Genomic DNA, 19,281 nt, shown 5'->3' with positions numbered 1-19,281 from the left:
TCTCTATGCAGATTAACAAAGATCAATTAGATCAAGGTGTATCAATGCTAAGAGTTGTCTTGTCAGCTTGTGAAAGAGGGGAAAATATGAGATTGTTCAATAAAAATTAGGTTGCCTGTGTCAACTAGTAAGGTTTTAAGGAAATGCTATGCAAGTCCAAGACTTTCAGAAACTACTTCAGAAGCAATGAAATATGGAAACATTCTTCAGCCAAAGATTGCACCAGTATTTTTGATTTCTGAAGGAGTTTTCAATAGTTTAGGTTTTAGTCGCTATGAGCAAAGCTGACCCTCCTATAATAAGAATGACCAGAAGAAATGGAATGAGTCATCCTAAGCTAACACTGACAAACCTATGAATAGAACCTGAACTTGTCATTCAACGATTTTTGGCATGTCCTGGCTTTTTTTATAGTTTTAAACTCTCATACAGCATCATTTTCTCAAACATTGAATGAAAAAACTCATGGAAGGAGTGAGGGAGGATGAGAATCTACCATGCAAAATTCTACTTGACTTTTTACATCTCCTTAGACTAAGCATTAGAAGCAGCCTTTGAAGGGTTGCTGTGAAGTGGCCCTCTGTGATTTTTTTTCTGAAAATGACCCAGTATGCTTTATGACCTGCAGAAACATTGACAAAAGTCTTGACTTAAAGACCAGATACAAAGAAAACAGAGAACCTCTTCAAACAGCAAAGATGAACAACATCAACTGCACTATCATAAATACTCCAAAAAGAGGTGTTCTTCCTGTTCCTTACAGTTCACAGTGGCTGCTGCAGATTAGCTGCATCAGGAGGTGGCTACCACCCCATGCCATCTTCCCAGTTCCTACACTTCTTTCCAACATAGGAACAAACATATGCAGAGTGCCATTTGAATTGTCATTCTCCCATTTCATCTTTGTCCTAAGAAACTCAGAAGGCATTGATAAGCTAATTTCATAGTAGATGAAAGCTTGAAAGGGGTGGAGGTTTGTGTGTCAGTCATGTAAACATGCAGTGTAGCAGATGGAGGGATGAAGTGGAGGTAGTTGGTGTAGAGGAAGGAGAGGTGTTGCAAGTGCTGAGGAAGCCATGTGCTTGTCCATCACAGTAGTTAATAATGCTGGGCCACGTTGTCCATATCACTAAAGTTGCCACAGATTTTGCCACTTATTCATGGGGGATAATTATTCATTGGCTAATTGGTTTCACTGTCAGCTGTAAACAAGTTACACAACCAAGAGACAACAGCATCATATAATCAAATAATGATCAGTCCCTCAGTTAAAAGTATAATTGTATGAACTTGTCCTGGCATTGCTTTTTAATATACTGACTAATTTAGGCAATACATCTTGATATATTGAATCCCAGTTGAGCTACAAAATAATTGATATATTGAATCCTTGTTGATTCTCTGCAAGAAAGCTGTAGAGGCTGCTAGGGATTATGTTGTTGAGGCTGGTGGAGCTATTTCTGACAGTTCCCAAATGAGCACCTCTAATAGCCTCTGTATAGCCATTATTAAATTAGCATCATATGCCTTGAGACTCCTATTTGATAATAATTTCTACATGCTTTCCTTTTTACAAGCAGTGGTTCTTAATAGATAATGAAGGTTGGAAACACATAATATTGCAAGGCCTGAAGAAACTCAAACTTCTCTCAACACAATTGTCAGGAGTTCTGCGTGCACATCGTGGAGAGCAACAGGACATGGTGACCTGATTGGAAGCTCACCTTGCAGTCAGTAAGTTTTGTACAAATATTACTTTGCCAAAAGAGCAAATTTCATACAGACTAAGCTAAAAGTCAGAAGTGTTTACAACATGATATGACAACAAAGATACCAAAGAGTCCCTTCTCCTAGTGAAACAATTTGAGGAAATTAATTGTAGTGCAAAAAACCTTGGCATTGTAGTTGCATAGTTGTGTACTCTGGCCAAATGGTAGTCTTTTCTATACCACATTTCAACAGAAGAAGTATTACTCACCATTTCAATGGCAGTTATATTCTGTACCAAAAAGATAAGGAATGAGAACTGTGAAATAAAGTTGATCCAAGTAAACGTTAGAGTTGTAAAGTTAAGCTCAATTAGTTTAGCACATATCTACAATCAGATATGCAAGAGTTCTGTGCCATTATTGATATGCTTAATGTTTGACCCATGCAATACACTGAAATGAGTGTTTCAGAATTTGCCCCTATAATTTATTTCTCGTGTGTAATTTCCCTGCACTCCAGTAAGTAATATAATATATCAGCTGAAATGGGTGAGTTTTCATTTTTCCAGACTGTATATTTCCCCAGGTCAACTTCTCTCTCCAGGGAAGTTCTTATACCAAAGCCTGCTTTGGCATTTTCTATAAATGGATATGTAGATGCAGCATTTAACTTTTGAGCTAACATGGCAGTTTTCCTCTTTTACAAAATATTTGGAAAAATTAGACATTATCCTTGGGAACATAGTCTAATTTAGGAAATCACTGTTCATCAGTTGTATTGGGTATGATTCATAACATACTATAAACTTGGTTTTCTTGGTCAGTTTTTGCAGGTGACATCCCTTACTAGTAACTGAAGAAGCCCTTGCAAGTAAGTGAAATACTACAAATTGAAACCTATAGATATCTCCTACAGCTTTACCCAACTTTTCAGGTCAATTTAGGTCTGGTCTGAGGTGAGTTCGGATGAGTTTAGTCTATCATATAGTAAATAGAAACAGCGGGAGGAGGTAACTGTGTAAAAAAGCCGGTCTTTATATTAGATTATAAGCATAGCAACAGCACAGATAGGAATCTGGATTGCAGCAACAGGCCTGTAAGGTCTGTTTGAAACTTGTGTGGCTGTCAGGCAGAGATATTAAAACTCTGTAGTCACTCACATAGGAGAGGAAGGAATACAGAACAGATATTTTCCTCTGTGTATTTTCCTTGGTGCTTCTTATTTGGTGATAGGATTTTAAGTTTGCTGTGTAAACGTGCCTTTTTCAGTTACTGAAGGTTCTGAAGAAGCAATGGTGCTTGATGATACAACATAATCAGATCAATTATTATAAATCTATCTAATGAGTCCTTGTCACAAATTTTGATAAAAGAATTTTTTTTACTGTTTTAAAGAATTCATTGCTTATTTTTAGGGTCTCTGTCCTCAATCAAAATTGAGCAGTGATCCTCTGAGCCCATGGCTCAATTCTTTTTGAGCACCTTTCATTTTGAAAGTAATTTAAAGAGAAAATAATTGAATCCAGTGATGAATTGATTTAAAATGCAAAAAACATAAGTATTATATTTACTTAAAATCAATCACCTGGCCAAAAAAATGTGATTAATAATGAACCTCTGTTCAGTAATTAAGTACTGGCAGGGATTTCAGGTGTCCACTAGTGGGCAGCACTAATGCACCGAAAGCTGAAAGCGCACACCCAAAATTAAACAAGTCAGCAGTGGAATAGTAAAAATGTCTTTATTTTACGTATGGATTTTGCATGTTTATCAACATTACTGCTGTAAGATTAGTAGAAGCCTACAGTTTATATGAAAGTAAAAGTAGGTGCACAGTCTTTAAAGGCAAAGATTAGATATCTTACTCTAGAATATTATTCCATGAGTTTATTATTCCATGTTTTTATTGCAGACCCACCAAAAAGGAGGAGGGGGTAAGAGCTGAAATTGAAATCTGTATCCTTTTCTGGTGGATATTATGGCTATTGTGTGAGGATTTCACTGAGGATAGGTAAGGATAGAGATTATAGCTACACTTCTGTTTAGACAAATCTTGAAAAGTAACAAAGATCCTTTATGCACTATACACATCAAAAAAAATCAGGGATATTTAGGAAATCATAAGCTATGTGCCTTACCAGGTATCAGCACGCAGAATGGAGGGGTTAACCGAAAGCTGAACCTCAATGTAAGAGGTGGGCTATTGTCCATACTGGTGGTGTAAAGAGGTATCTTTACACGCTGCCGGGGGCTGTAGATAGTTCAAGGTGCATCAGCATCCCTGAGAGCCTTACATTACTTCTTTTCTTGTTTCCCATTCCCAGTTTGTCCACTGTGGCTCGCTTGAAGAATTGTATTCTTTTGTTGCTTAAATTGCCTAATGTTTCTTGTGGGGAAAAAATAGCAAAAGGATACCTAGTTATATTTTATATAGATTCATATTTTCTTTGCACAGATCAAGTACTCGAGCAGATTTAGACAGGCTACAGGGAAAGCTGAATTTCTGCCCTTGCTGCCTGTCGTCTGTGCTGTAGCAGTGTCATGAACACCATGAAACTCACTGAACCGTTGGTCTGATAGGAATTGTGTCTTTTTTTACCATTTGCGAATTTCTTCTCTTGAGAGCTGGGAGTTAAAAAAAAAAGTGAATAAAACAGACTGTCAGTGTTCATCTTATGTACACCTCTTTATTCCTATCTTCAGGGCCTAGGATACTCAATGCCAAAGCATGGCAGCTGCCAGAGAAGGGAACATTTTACTTTGTTAAGCCTATTTCTCGGACACTTCAAATGAAAGGTAGAACCGCTGGATCGTGTGAGAAGCACCTGAAGCCCATTCAGCTGCAGAACTGGCGAGAAATTTTCCAGGGAACAACTTCTTGTCTCAAACCACTGATATCGAGTTTTGCAGAGTTTAGAAGGAAGTAGATCCCAGCCCCACCAGCAAAGTCTGAAGCTCCTGACTCACGCACAATGAATAACACCCAAGTTCAAAACATTGCATATCTTAATGCAGGCAGGTGCCAAAATATGGAAGACTAGATTCTTTCATGTCCTGATGGCATCTATTAAATAACCAGTTTCTTTCACAATTCTTTGGTAAAGACAGAAGATGATTTTCAGTAGGCATTCTTCTGGAATGGTAAAAGCAGAAATTAGAAACAAAAGCTTATACTAAGACAAATTCAAGGGAAAGAGGTATAGAAAGTCTATTAGGGAAGATAAAGACGCTGGAGAAAAAAATGCAAGGCTAGCCAATAAGAGAGAGTTTTTTACATACATTGTGGGGGGCGGGGGAAATTAAAAAAAAAAAAAAAAAAGGAATTTTTGCAAAGATTGTTGCCAGAAGCCTTGTAAGAATGAGTCCAGAGAGACAGAAGACGACAGTAACACAAGCGATGTGTCCAGAACAATATTCGCTGAACATGACAGCACGTTCAGCTAGGCTTGGTTCATGGACACAGAGGGGAATCTCCCATATGAGATCTGCGCTGCAGGAAGATAGAAGATAAAACAAGGAAAGAACTACGAGTCTGATAGCTGGCTCCTGACATTGAAATGTCCCATTACAGATTTGGTTTAGATTAATTTCTGAATAAAAAGATAGTTAATTTGAATTTCTGAAATGTATTGGAAAAGAAAGATGACCTATTCCTACTGTACGGGACAAAGAAATACTTTCCTATCTTTCAGTCACCATCAGGAAAGTAAGGTGATATCTGCTCTGGATATCTCAAGTTCAGGTAACATGTACTTGAGGCCCAAAGCGTTGTCTGAAGAAATAGCTAACTCACTGTTAATTTTTAATTACCTTAAAGCACTTGGCAGTTCCAAAGACTGGAAACCCACTGAAGTTATAGCAATGTTAATAAAGGCCAGTGGGGTGATTCAGAGTTACCACAGGCTACATCTTCTTTTACATCAATCCACAGAAAAAAATATAGGAAAATTGACAGGACTTTTTATTTTGTATAGGACTGCTCAACAAGAATTTTATTAATGCTCATGAGCCGGTTTTTAAAGAGCAGAGATATCATCAAAGAAAATTGCTTTCATTCTTTGATGAGATTACAAATTTTTCAGTAAAGGTGACTAATAAAGATAGTCTAGAAGTGACATAAGATTTTGTATGGTTTTTGAACTACTGTGGCATTCTGGTTAAAAGAGTAGACCATAGAATCACAGTAAGGCATAAATGAATTAACAACTGGCAGAGATAGAAAAGGTCAGTGGTAAATCAACATTATATGAGAGCTTCCTTGCAGGTTCTTCAGGGGTTAACTATATAATGAGTTGAATTCAACATCTGCATTAATGACATTGAGACAAATACAAAATCACAAACAATAAAGTACACAGGTAAGAAGGAATGCTTAGATGATAAATGAAGAGAGAAAATGACAACCTTGTTATATGATCTGGTTACTTTTTTTATGGTCAACAGGGTCATTTTTACAAAATATGCTTTAAAAAAGATTAAAGTAAAATAGTAAGAAAAAATATAAGTCTACCTGTTTCTAAGCTCTAGGCTAGGATTCAGTTTTAGTCAGCAAAATGTGTTAAAATGGTCCTGAAGGATATGTGTGTATACAGGGAAGCACAATATCTCTGCAACATAACAGTACTTAGACCAACATTAAGACACTGTATATATTCCATAATATGTATTGTATTCATATTTATTAAAATGATATGTAGAAATATATGACTGTAGGCCTGTGTTTATAAATATATGATTATTAAATAGATTATTATTTAGCTGTTATGCATAATTGCCGTGGTTTAACTCCAGCCAGTAACTAAGCACCACACAGCTGCCCACTCACTGCCCCCCCAGAGGGATGGGTAGAAGAATGGTAAAAAAATCTCATGGGTTGAGATAAAGACATTTTAATAAGATAACAAAGGCAGAGGACAACAATAACAATCAGGTGATGCACAAATGCAATTACTCACCACATGTAGAAGGAAAAAAAAAAAACCAAAACAACCCAATGCCCAGTCTGTTTCTGAGCAGCAAATCTGCCTCCTGGCTAGCCTCCTCAGTTATGTGTGGAGCATGACACTATATGGTAGGGAGTATCCCTCTGCCCAATCTGGGTCAGCTGTCCTGGCTTGTCCTGTTCTTGTGAGAAGCTGAAAAGTCCTTGACTTAGTGAAGACACTACAACTACCTAGCAACAACTAAAAACATCAGTGTGTTATCAACATTGTTCTCATATTAAATCCAAAACACAGCACTATACCAGCTGCTAGAAAGAAAATTAACTCTATCTATCTCAGCCAAAATCAGGACAATAGTTAATTACTGAAAACAAACTATCCAATGCTAAAGGAATCTCTACTATGATTGACTGATGTTTAAGAACAACAATTGTGTAGAAATTGAATCAAGACATTTTTAAATGAGAAGTAAAGCATGCTTTCTTAACAAGAACAATTTTTCCACTGAATCAAAATACCAAGACAAGCACTATCTTTACATGTCTTTAGATCAAGACTAAATGACTCTAGAAAAGATTTACTTTAGCTAAATGGGAGTTAATGGAGTTTGATGCAGGTGAAATGCAATTGTCTTATATACAGGAGGTCAGACTAGATGATCGAATGGCCTTTGCGGTAAGTCAAATGGAAAAAATAAATCAAACCCAAACCCCAAAACATATGACTTAGAGATCATCGTGATCTGGTCTACAATATGCTTAAAAAAACCCAAAACTTAAAGGGTAGCATGCAGTTAAGTCTAACATAACCACACATTGAGAGTGGAGTCAATGTTCTCATGGAGTATAGTAATAAAAAACCAAGGCACAGCCCTAAGCAATGACATGATATATTGCTTAATTACTAGCACACCTGCTGTCATCGTTTAGCTTTTTAGTATTGTTATAGCCTATTTAAAACAGTGCCAGGCACAGTTCAAGAGACATTGTGTGACCAGTGCTGTTCCCAGTAGGGTGGTATGACTACAGCCACAATCCTTCCATACAAAAGTGTTTAGGTGGGTAGAAGTGAGCCATGTACTGTCACTTGACCTCAGGGCCAAAGAACACCAGAATTTTTTTAGTACTATAGCCTAGCCTTGCTTTTAATTTTATCTGAGACTCAGAGTTGAATGGGAAAAGGTGATTTTTCAGCAAAGGTCTCATTAATTGCAGGCTCCGATGTCCATCACTGAGGTAATGTCTCTTCCAGATGATCACATCAAGTATTTTATATCTTTTAGGTAACTCACAAAGTTTAGTCAAATTAGACAAATCAGAGCTGCTACTCTGGCCTTTCAGAGCTGCTCTCAGGAAAGACAGTAAATAATGAGCACTGATAATCTCCCAGAAGCTATTTTTATAGATCAACGTATCTTGATTTTACTTAGCCGCTTTGTATGCATTCACCTATATTATTTCGTATCATCCTGGATGAGGAAAAACTCAGGCTACAGAAATGCCCTATAGAAATTTGTCCTCAGGCTCTTCTATGAGGCACCCCTGGATGTCTTTTCCATAGAAATGCTGTTAAAGTGTCAGGGAGGAGTTTACAGAAGAAACCTGAAATTCTTCATTTCCCTTCTCACTTTTATCCAATAACCCTGAGTTTAGATTAGAGATGGATCTGAGGCGCTCGTCTGCCCAAATCACCCCCCTTCCTCTGTCACCATGTCTGGGATGAATTCTTGGTCCCATCTGCTGGAGTTGCACACCTGCATGTACAGTATATATTCTGCACATTAACTTGTGCACGGGTGCACGAACCTCAGTAGCATCTTGAAGGGTAAAATTGGGCAGGGAGAAGACTTGGAAAAAATCTTCAGGGCAATATTTCCTGAGAAGACAAGTCAGTACCACAGTTCTCCCTCACTCCCACCTGAGTGCACTCACCATTGGGTAAAAAAGTGAAAACTGTTTTCTACATCATTTCACATTTAGTTACAGTTTTCTGGTTTTTTTATACAACTCTTTTCAGTGAAGTTGGACTGGTTTGCATAAAAAAAGAGAACATAAAATTAATTTCTACTTCATAATGGTTAGCTGCCAATCCAGAATAATAATGAACAAATCAAAACCATGTTATTAGACATTTTACCATGAGTTCATTTTCCCTATATCTCTGAAGTAAATTGAGTAGATAATAAAAATTTAAATAATCATAGAAACTCATATAACATTTTGGAATAGAATGAAATGTTTAAAAATTAAGTTTTAAAGATGGAGTTGTGGGAGGATGTAATACCTTATCAAGAACAGGTTAAAAATAAAGCGCTTGAATATCTTTTGAAAAAAATAATTCTTGATTAAGAACCAGTAGCAGATGGAAACATTTATTCACTCAAGACATTACACATTCATTCATAGAGACACAGATGCAACTCAGCCTGATGGGTTGTGCATTAGCCCTAAATTAATTAAAATAGATTTAAACATTACTTTTTTTCTCCTGTTTAAAAATGTGCTGTCATGTTTAAAATCATGAATCTACTTCAGTGACTGCAAAAGGTGATGAAAAACATTGCCACTCTGCACCATGCTTCTTTTTTGGGTAGCAGAGACAAACTTTCATGTAAAATATTAGCCAAATATCAGTTCTCATACAAGTAAAAGTGGCAATAATATTGTACTATTTGTCTAAGTTATACATTAATAAAGATGAAATGTATTTAAAAATTAAATCATCACCTTCTTAGTTTATATACTTTAACCTCCACTTTTTATTGATGGAGAGTTATGCACAGTTTTCTACTGAATTTCATCATTTTTCAAAGGTATTAATGCAATGCGACAATGTTTATCTTTTATGCACAGAAGAACATTTAAATCAAAACAGGAATGGATGTCTATTGATCTTTGTAATACATGAGAATTTTACTAAAAATATAAGATGTTGTCAGTTCCTCACTTTCATTTAAAAAAGGAAAGTAAAATCTTAACTTTTTTTGGTGTATGGAGGAAAGAAAGGGGCAGGACTGGGAAACCTCAGAGGTTTGAAAATTTACTAATATAATCTGCATCTATGGAGGAATCATGTTTATTTTATCACAGAGGATGATTTGTAATTTTTGAAAGCCTTAATTCACATATGGTGTCCAAAATATGAATAATTATATTTGGATAAAATTTCTCCTTTAAATTGAGTTTAACGTGTAATCTTCATTAACAGTAATTTGGAGTCTTAAAAATAAAAATTATGAATATTTCTGTTTACTTACACTTAATTCTTGTAAAATTTCTATAAATAAATTGGAGAAAAATAATATTTCTCATACATTACCTGCTCAACTTTTACTTTGCTAGGATTTCTAGATCCAATCATTTCTTTTCCTTAACTAGTCAAAGAAGCACCAGCTACTAATAAAAACTACTTAGACTCTTATTTTTCTGTAACATCGGAAAAATCATGCTGAAAATCAGCCATGTTTTCCTTTCCCATTTAAAGTGTTTGCCATGGAGGGAAGTGATCAAAGTGGCACAAAGTAGAGACATCTGAAGTGGACGATCTGTGACCACAGATCAACAAAAAAAGGTAGGTATCTTAACTTGTTCTTGCTGAGCAGCAAAGGGGGTGGCAGCCATCAGCTGCCCATGGGCAGTTACGAGGACGCCTAAGGCTGCTGCCTAATCACTGGGTTTTTTGCATTATGAGTGAGGGAAGGAGAGCTCTGCTTCACTTCTTCGGCCAAGAACCAGTTAATCAATGTCTAGGCCTACATCAACAACACCTCAACACAGAGCAAACCACTGAACAAATATTAATTTACATATGACCCAGGTTATTTAACTATCCCAACTATTCAATCTCAGAAGATATTATTAGTATGCCTAATAATAATTTCCAGACTAATAAGGGGCATCGATGAAGAGCAGTGATTGTCCTTATGAGGATATTTTGATAGCTTCTTTGTCTTCTTCAAGTGAAACAAGAGCTCTGAGCGTCACATATTCTGCTGGTACAATCATCTCAGTTAACTGAAACCCATTATAGAATCGTGAGTCATTATATTTAACTTCATGTTGAAAAATAGATGGAGCATTTTCAATTCTATGTACAGAACAATTTTCCTCATACATATTAGGAATATAGGAAATCTATATAATTCATTATTTCAAACAACTTTTTTTTATTGTATAGATCCATATTTTTTCTTGTTAAGATAAAGTATATACTGCCTTTGGAATATCAGCCAGTGAATAGGAGAAGAAAGCCTTTAAGAACAAACACATCATTAAAATAAAACAGAAATCCCTTTGGTCGTATAACTAAACTATGCAATTACTCCATTAGCTAGTTGTGATGGTTATTTCTTGGAAGAGTGTAATACAGATACTATGGATATAATATTACAGGGTCTAGAGACATTTAGTAATATGCTTTTTAATCAATATGTCTAAGAAAAAAAAAATCAAAGCAATGAGAATAATGTTATAGGTATTACCATCAAGGAGGGCTAATGTAGGAAAATGCAGTGTGCTTTCACTGTATGGGGGATACTTTTCCCCTGGGAGAAAAGACAGACTTATAACTGGACAGTTGCATTTTGTCCCACTTGGCTTAGTAGATGAGGGCAAGATAAGTTAAGCCTTCACAGCACTCGAGAAATGAAGAACAATTTGAGGATGCTGAAGAGGCACCCACGTCTGTTCACATAAGCTAGTTATAACACTTGAAGCACAAGAACAGTTGGTCAAGAGATATTAAAGTTAGTTCCACACAAGCCAGTTTGCATCCAGAAGCAACGCAGCCATGTGCATGCAGCCTCGTGTAACCTACGAGCACAGCTCTCAGCTGCTCACTGCTGCTTACAGCCGCTCACTTTACACATCAGTGTGATGTGCCACCGAACTCAGTAGTGCAGGTCAGCGTTTGTGGAGGAGTCTACTTAGTGAGCATTCGTGACTGGTATCAACACAAGCTTTCTTTCCAGAAAGGTATTATCAAATGGGCAGCCTGGCTTGCAGAGGAAGCCTTGACTTTTTGAGAGCACTGAATGAAAACTAAGATAGAATACGATCTTTCTCTATGAATAAGCTAGAAATATTTGTCTTTAAAATATAAAAGGCATTTCTGACTTAAGAAAAAATAGGCAAAATAATCAGCAGTAAAATTAGGCCAAAAATTAGGACAATATTTTTGACCATCAGCGCAGTGGGAATCAGAAACCATCTCTCTGCAGTGATGAGTAATGGTAAATAACAGCTTCCCTCTTCTGTCTTTTACTGGACTGCAGAGAAGGGCTTGCCCTGATGGAGGCTACTTCCCAGAGACTCTGGCATTTGCTATTGTTAAGACAGAATGAGTGGCAAATGAGAAAAAGTATTAATGTGATTTTTTTTTTCTTTTATGTGAAACTAGTTACAAATAGAATGCACTTATTTCTGTCATTTCTTTTCCAGATAGGTGTAACCTTCCAGAACCTGTCTACCAGAAAAGAATGGGAAGAAAACTCCGCAGCCGGGCTCCAGACTCAGCTGGGTGGCAGTGTGGGACAATCGGTGCAACAACAGTAAACTTCTTGGGTCAAATCACAGAGATTCAGTGCGGATGACATATAACACAGACATTGTCCCAGTACTATAGAATCACTTTGTCCTCCTCTAGAGAAACTCCCCTCAAAACTTCCCAGCCATTTGTGTTTCACACTGAAATCAGAAAAACAGCTAGACTCTCTAACAAAACCACGACAACCTTATAGCCTTTAAAATACACGTGCAAAAAGCCTGCGGAATCTCAGGTGCATTGTATCTTCTATCATGGACAGCATGAAATCTCCAAAGTAGCTAACAGTTTAAGAAAATTCTTGGCATAGAAAACACAACATGAAAAGAGCAACAGAATACTTTAGCTGCAATATTTTCTCACTTTAGTTCTTTGTAGTATTATTTCTAAAAGCATTTAGAAAAAAAATACCTACACTTAGGTTGAGGTGGCCATCAGACTTACACCCTACCAGGTCTGTGTGAAACAAAACTTCCCTGACTGCATGGACACATAATGTTGTTTTATTTTCACTAACTACTTCAGCCCATCATGCTGTGAAAATAACAAACAGAATAACATAGATTTAGGATCAAAATGGAAAAAAGCCAAGAAAATCACAGGAGCAAGTTTTGTAGTAAAAATCCATTCTAGTAAATTCTGGACTGTCTATTGATATCTTAAATCATGAGACAATGTTGGCCACAAGTTACTATTTTGAGATATATATCAAACTACTGCAAATTACTGTACTTTAACAGCAGTTCAGTAGGGACAGAAAAGATACAGCTTAGACAGGTTTCAGAGATTATCTTCTCTGAGCTGGTAGCTTCCAAACTTGATTTTATAAAAGGAGAAGCTATGTCATGCAGTAAAAAAGGAATGTGATTTCGGACCACAGGCAGAATGTCCATAGCTGAAGAAGGAGAAGGAAACAGAAGCTCTTTCAGAAAACAATTGGGTCAGTGGGATTTAGGTACTTTAGTCCTAATGTTCATTCTTTTGAGCATATTTGTAAGTAAAGATAAGCTTAAGATTGTGTTTCAGTGCATTCCTGAGTAAGCACAGTTTTACTTCACGCAGACTGACTACTACCGTAGTATAAATTTTAGACTGCTGTTATGAACGGTTGTACTTGTCATAAGCACTCCACTTATTAGTGAGTGTGTGCAGGATTGGGATCTTCCAAAGCTATATAAATATTTACGGAAGAATATCTTTATCTTAAAAAATGTGTAGATGATTGATACAGAATAGACTGATTTTAATCACATCTGGATATATTTGCAAAATCAGGAATTAAAAATACATCTGCTGAGAATCACTTTTCTGAATTTCTTGGCAGTAATTCACTGTTAAAATATTTTCTTTACATGGAATTTACTAATGTTACTCTTTACAGCTTACCATTTCACTGACAGTTTTTTTCCAGACAGGTTTCCTGCTAGCAGAGGAGGAGGGCTAGGTAAATGCTAACTGTAGAACATTCGTTGAATATTTTATTGTGACTGTACTCAGCAAATGACAGGACTCATGCAGAAAGTCTGAATCACCATTTCAGAGAAGTTTAAGCAACTTACTAATAACTAATTATTAGTAACTCACAACTTTGAGTTTCTCGCACATGTCCACACTATCTTATGAAATATCCCCCCCCCCAATTCTTTGGGTTTTTTTTCTTCAATTTCTTTCAGAGAAAAGAAAAGCAATTCCCCATTTGTTTCCACTTTGTGACTTGAGAAGTGATTTCCACTATGCTGTTCTTTTTGTCTTCCTGTGATATGCTTTTCCAGGTTCAAGTCCTTTTGAAGAAACATAGATTTAATAATTAAAACCCACAATTTTTACTATGTTATGATAAAGATTTATCTAGAAAACTTGATTTTTAAAGACACGTCAGTGTCTTTGGTAGAGATAAGATGCTAGATTGAGACCGAAGATTGAAGTATTGCAAATATCCAAATAATATAAATTATTCTTGGACTGTAGAACCCGTTTTCCTGTCTTTTCCCATTGGATATTTGAACTATTGATAAGCAAGACAGGACTCTTCTTCAGTTTTCTGTAAGCAGACATGTTCTGAGCATGCACACTTACTATATACTTGCATTTCATAATTGAGGTGTTCACCCATGTACCTTTTAAAGATTTTAATCTATAAAATTGATGTATAAATATATATTCACAAATGTAGATTTTATACACAAAAATAATGATGTAGACAGTATGACCTATACCCAACTATGAGATTCTGGGTTGATCCCATGTCATTTATGCTAAGACACATAATGTTGAAACATAATGATTGCTGTAGCCAACGAGACATGACAATTCAGATGTTTAGGTCTCTTCCTCATCATCTGGAGAACATTCTGCTTCCTGGGATCATTTATGAATGGCATTACAACTGTGCTTAGGACACTCTTTCCTATTCCCTTCCTATAATAAACAAGGGGTTTTGACCTTCAGTTCTGACTTCACTTGGGGCAGTCAGTAGGCACAGGACTCTGTGCCGTGCAGGGGTTTGCAGAATGGAGGTCTCAACAAGCTGCCTGGCCCGCTCTGACTTCAACAACTTCAGTTTCCCAATAGGATCCAAGTTTTTACTGTGTGCTTTCTGCATATGCCTCTTACCTTTAAGGAAAAGTGGGAAAATAACAAACTCTCTTAACTGAGAGCCCTCAATTACGAGTCTAAACAAGGTGGGATATATTCATGTCTAAACATTGCTAGAATTTGGATGGTGGCTCAGCAATGGCATTTACAGATTTCAACACTGGAAATGTATCCAGGAACTGAAGGCACATCTAACATTTCTCATTTGTATTCATGTGTTTTTGTCTGGTAGAGTTATTTTTTTCTGTCTGCTCATGCCCCAGTACTTCTTTGTGTCTATCTCCAGATAGACTGTGGTTTTAAATGTGTTTGTACCGCTGCGCTTCTAACTCTTTCATAAGACTTGGCTAGGAGAATTGTGAGTGTATCAATATTGCCAAACCAGTGTCCAAAAGCCATGAGTCAGACCATCAAATCTTGAGTAATCTTTAAAACTGTGGAATTAAACCCAATAGTTTTCATTTATTTTACTTGCTTCTAGGGTCTGTACAATTTTTGCAAATTCTGTAAAGTTATGTGACTCCAGAAGCTGGGGCTTTAAGGAGAATATCCCCAGGCTTGGATACCACAGTGAGAGACAGTGACACTGATACTTCTGCAGTTTCTGTACAGTTACTTTAATTATGTATTCTGCTTCATCTGGTAAGAGAACAAATTAACACCTTTGAATTTAAAAGCAAGGACCAGAAATTTTGCCTATGCACAAATCAAGTAAGTCTTTGCTGGGCATAAGACAAGTGCTTATGCTACAAGAAACAAGTGATAGTATATCATGCTGGCTACCCAGTCCAAAGGAAGTCTTAATAAAAAGGTCAGATTATATAAAAAGAGCATAGCAATACAAATCAAAGGTGGCAAGGATAGACCTTACAAGACTTTTTTTTTTTTTTTTTAATAGAAGGCAGGGGAAAAGGGATAGATAAATAAAAGCACATTGAAAAGCTCTGTATTTCAACCAAATTTTTAACCTCAGGGCAATTACGTCATACTTTCCTACAAAGAGCAAGAATATAGATGGATATACATAAATAATGAAAATAATAATTATTTGGAAGTGAGATATTTTCCATCTATTGAAGACCTTTTCACCAAAGCAGCAGAAGGTTTCATACTATGTGAAATGCCTTGACAATTCTGACATCTGCAAACCTGATTACACTTTATACACAAATATAACGAACTTGGACTTGCATAACTGGTATCATACATGCAAAAGTCACAGGAAAATTGTCTTATAGACTGAAAGATTGAATGACATTCACAACATTGATATAATGCACTACAGCTCTACTAATACTCATGAAAGTCTACAATTCTAAAGTATAAGACTTTCTGTTACTGTGCACAAATTGTTTTTGTGATTTAACTTAAAAATCTCCTAAAAGATACATGTCAGAATACTTGCTTTTCTTCCTGAATAAATGAAAAGGAAAATTACTAACATTTAATTTGATATAAATGCTTATAATTGTATTCACGAACAGTTCCAAGGCAAATATTTGGCTTTGTAGATTTAACTCATAGATTAGCTGCCATGCAGACTCTACAAAACCTGTGCAGCTTCTTGATCAGGCTGTTTATGCAGGCAGGTGCAGACAAATCAAATCCTCTGACCATATTTTATAACACACACAGATGTAGGCCGGCACAAAGCCACACTGCCTAAGACAATTAATGAACACAACTTTGTAGTCAGTTTAGAAGAAAGAGTTTTCTTTACTCTGTGGCTCTGGAGTGGTTACTCGCAAAAGCACATAAATCATGATATAGCTCATTTTCAAGCAAAATTGACCCCAAAACAAGGCTCTGGATTAGATGTCTTGACAAATGTTTCTACGTCTTTGCAGCAACTACTCCCATTATAAAATTAAGATAACATTAATTCTAATTTTTTGTCATGTTGGAAATACTGGATATATCGGTCAAACCATCCCTCAATATGAATTTAGATTTGCAAATTTTGAATAAAACTGTTTCCCCAGTGGTGAAAAAATGCCCTAGCACAGACTAATCAGTAGTTTAGTCTGTAGCTTTCGATTTCTTTATACAAGTGTGGTCCTATCCCAGAAAATCCCTGTGCTAATGGTATTGTGGGTTCCACATCATCATCACGCAGGAATTTCTGTATCAAATGTGCTTAGTTTACAAATAAAATGAGTGGGTGGGTGTGTTTTATTTTTGTTTTGTTGTTGTGTTGTTTTTTTCTGATTGCTTTCTTTGTATTCCTTAGAAGCAAACTAGATGTTCTAGGGTGTCGGGGTTTTTTAAAGTCACTTATCGTTGCTAGTTATAAATGTTCTGCAAAGCAAACGAGCTCCCAGCTACATCTGTGCAACACTAAATTCCAAATTAAGTTCTCTATGGATGGTACCACCACCCTATTTCCCTCAACAGAATTGCACAGGTGTATCCAGCTGAAAGTTATTAAACAGGTCTGATGATGATGTACAAGATGGAACAAAATTTGCAGCTTAGTATTTCCTAGCTGTGATGGCTCTGCAGGAGAGAAAGCTTATTTATATTACTGGCACAGGCAGCTATTTCAGAATGCACGGAGAAAGGAGATTTGCTGAATAAAATGGTGCTGTTTGGGAGGAGGAAGGGTTCATGCTAGAGCTACGCATTATAGTCTTTTGTACTGATATTCTCTAATCACAATAGTCTTTCTTCCGACATGGTAGAAGAGGGTCAGATGTCAACAAGAAAAATTGTTACAAATGAGAACTTTATAACCTCAGAGAGAGGTAATAAAATGTTTGTGACTTTCTCATCAGTTGCATCTACAGAGAAGGGAGATGTCAGTTAGACATGACCTTGTTTTGGAGTGATCTCTGCAGTCGTTATACTCCAATTCTTATTTCAAAAGCTACTTCAAAACCTTTTTTCATGAGACTTTTAAGATTTTGCTACTGTGATTTATATGATCCTTCAAATTTCCGTATTTTTGCTGTTGCTTAGCGTGTTTCCTTGCAGAGAGGGAATTCCTATTGTAGTTTGTAGTATGCTCACCACCTTTTGCCATTTGGGAAACTCTTGAGAATGTTTAGTACACTCAGAATAGCAAAAAATAACTCTTATTAGAAAAAGAAAAAAAAAAAAACATAAAACTTCAAAATATTTTGCTTTAAAATCAGCATGACCTTACAATAAAGGTTTGGAGTGGCTCTTTTTTCTTCCTGAATCAGTCTGCTCCTTTCCAGCTAAAAAACTCACCCTGAACTCTTCTCCTTACACTGAAAATTTATCAGAGTCGGCCTAAAGTAAAGGAGCTTCTGAGAGCATAAGATCCTCCCCCATTTGCCCCAGCCCTCCCAGTAAAGTCAAATATGGAAACAGCAGCCTGTATCAAAATGCTTCTGTCTAAGAAACACTCTGTCCACTATGAGGTTTTCTAACCTTCTCTTCAATACTTGGAAATGTACATTGTGCAGCTGTAATTATGCCTAGAAAAAAAAGGTCAGCAGAAGACCTGAGTGTTATTTGAAACACCTAAATGAAAATATACTGCTCCAAAAATCTCACCTCAGCACCTAACTGTATATGTTCCTATAATGCTTAGACACTTAGTGTAAAACTTTAATTAAAGTTCACTATGGGCACTGGCATTTTCAGATTGATATAAAGTCATTTTTAATAAACCCACTATACTCAAGACAAATGTTTACATAAAATTTTCAAACATCTTTCTACAAAGAAAAACTATTGCTTTGAGTTCCTTTACACAGAACAAAATGTCTGATAATAAGCAGGTATTTACAAAACAAACTATCCTAAATTCAGCACAAAAGCAATCCAAGGAATCTCTGAATCATCTCTGTTGATCCCAAGTACATAAAACGTAATGAGCTAACCTGGCTTTATTTCACTCCCTGTTTGCTGGCTAATTGGTCTATAACAGAAACATGCATCTGTAGCCCTTTGCTTCATTGTCTTGAGACTTTCCATTACTTCACCTAATTTCTGAAAGATTTTGTTTATTAAGATCAAAGCAGAAAGCAGCCAAAAACTGCCTGGGAAGGAGTCCCATCTCTCGCTGCAGCATATAGCTACTGTTCCGTTGTACAAGGGCAGCATATTCAAGATTTCTCTCTGTGAAAAAGAGCAAAAAACAATACCTGTGATTCCTGAAGGCTCTCAGGACTACCATTGTTCTAGGATATTTCAAAATAAAAGAGGTGGTTTGCATACTGGCTTATAATCACTTCTGTTGCCTAGTCAGAACAGCAGGTTGTTTTTTTCTTCGGCTTCTTGAGGACCACTACAAATTATAATCTAATGTTTTATTGATCCATATTCTAAGAATTATAATCTAGTCTTACCTTATGTTTTACCATATTGACCCACATTCTGATTGTCTTCCTGCGAAGTTGTCATACAACTGCCCTTTTCCACCCGCAAAACCTGCATGTGTTCTGTAAGGACTTCACAGCTAAATGCGTGAGATCCAGTCCTGAGGCGCGTAGATGAAACTTGGGGACCTCTCACCCAGAAAC

At 36.5% G+C, this 19,281-nt stretch overlaps 1 long non-coding RNA gene across 1 annotated transcript; it reads left to right on the top strand.

The window, feature by feature from the left end:
* Positions 1-1,628: 1,628 nt before the first annotated feature.
* LOC129212907 (uncharacterized) lies at positions 1,629-3,640 on the top strand. Its single transcript, XR_008579317.1, has 3 exons — positions 1,629-1,734; positions 2,534-2,580; positions 3,622-3,640. It is a non-coding gene; the product is annotated as an uncharacterized LOC129212907 (long non-coding RNA).
* Positions 3,641-19,281: the final 15,641 nt, after the last annotated feature.

The sequence above is a fragment of the Grus americana genome, chromosome 1, assembly GCF_028858705.1.
Source record: "Grus americana isolate bGruAme1 chromosome 1, bGruAme1.mat, whole genome shotgun sequence".
Lineage (NCBI taxonomy): Eukaryota > Metazoa > Chordata > Aves > Gruiformes > Gruidae > Grus > Grus americana.
The sequence above is the reverse complement of the archived record's forward strand: the minus strand, read 5'-3'. Positions and strand labels throughout refer to the sequence as shown.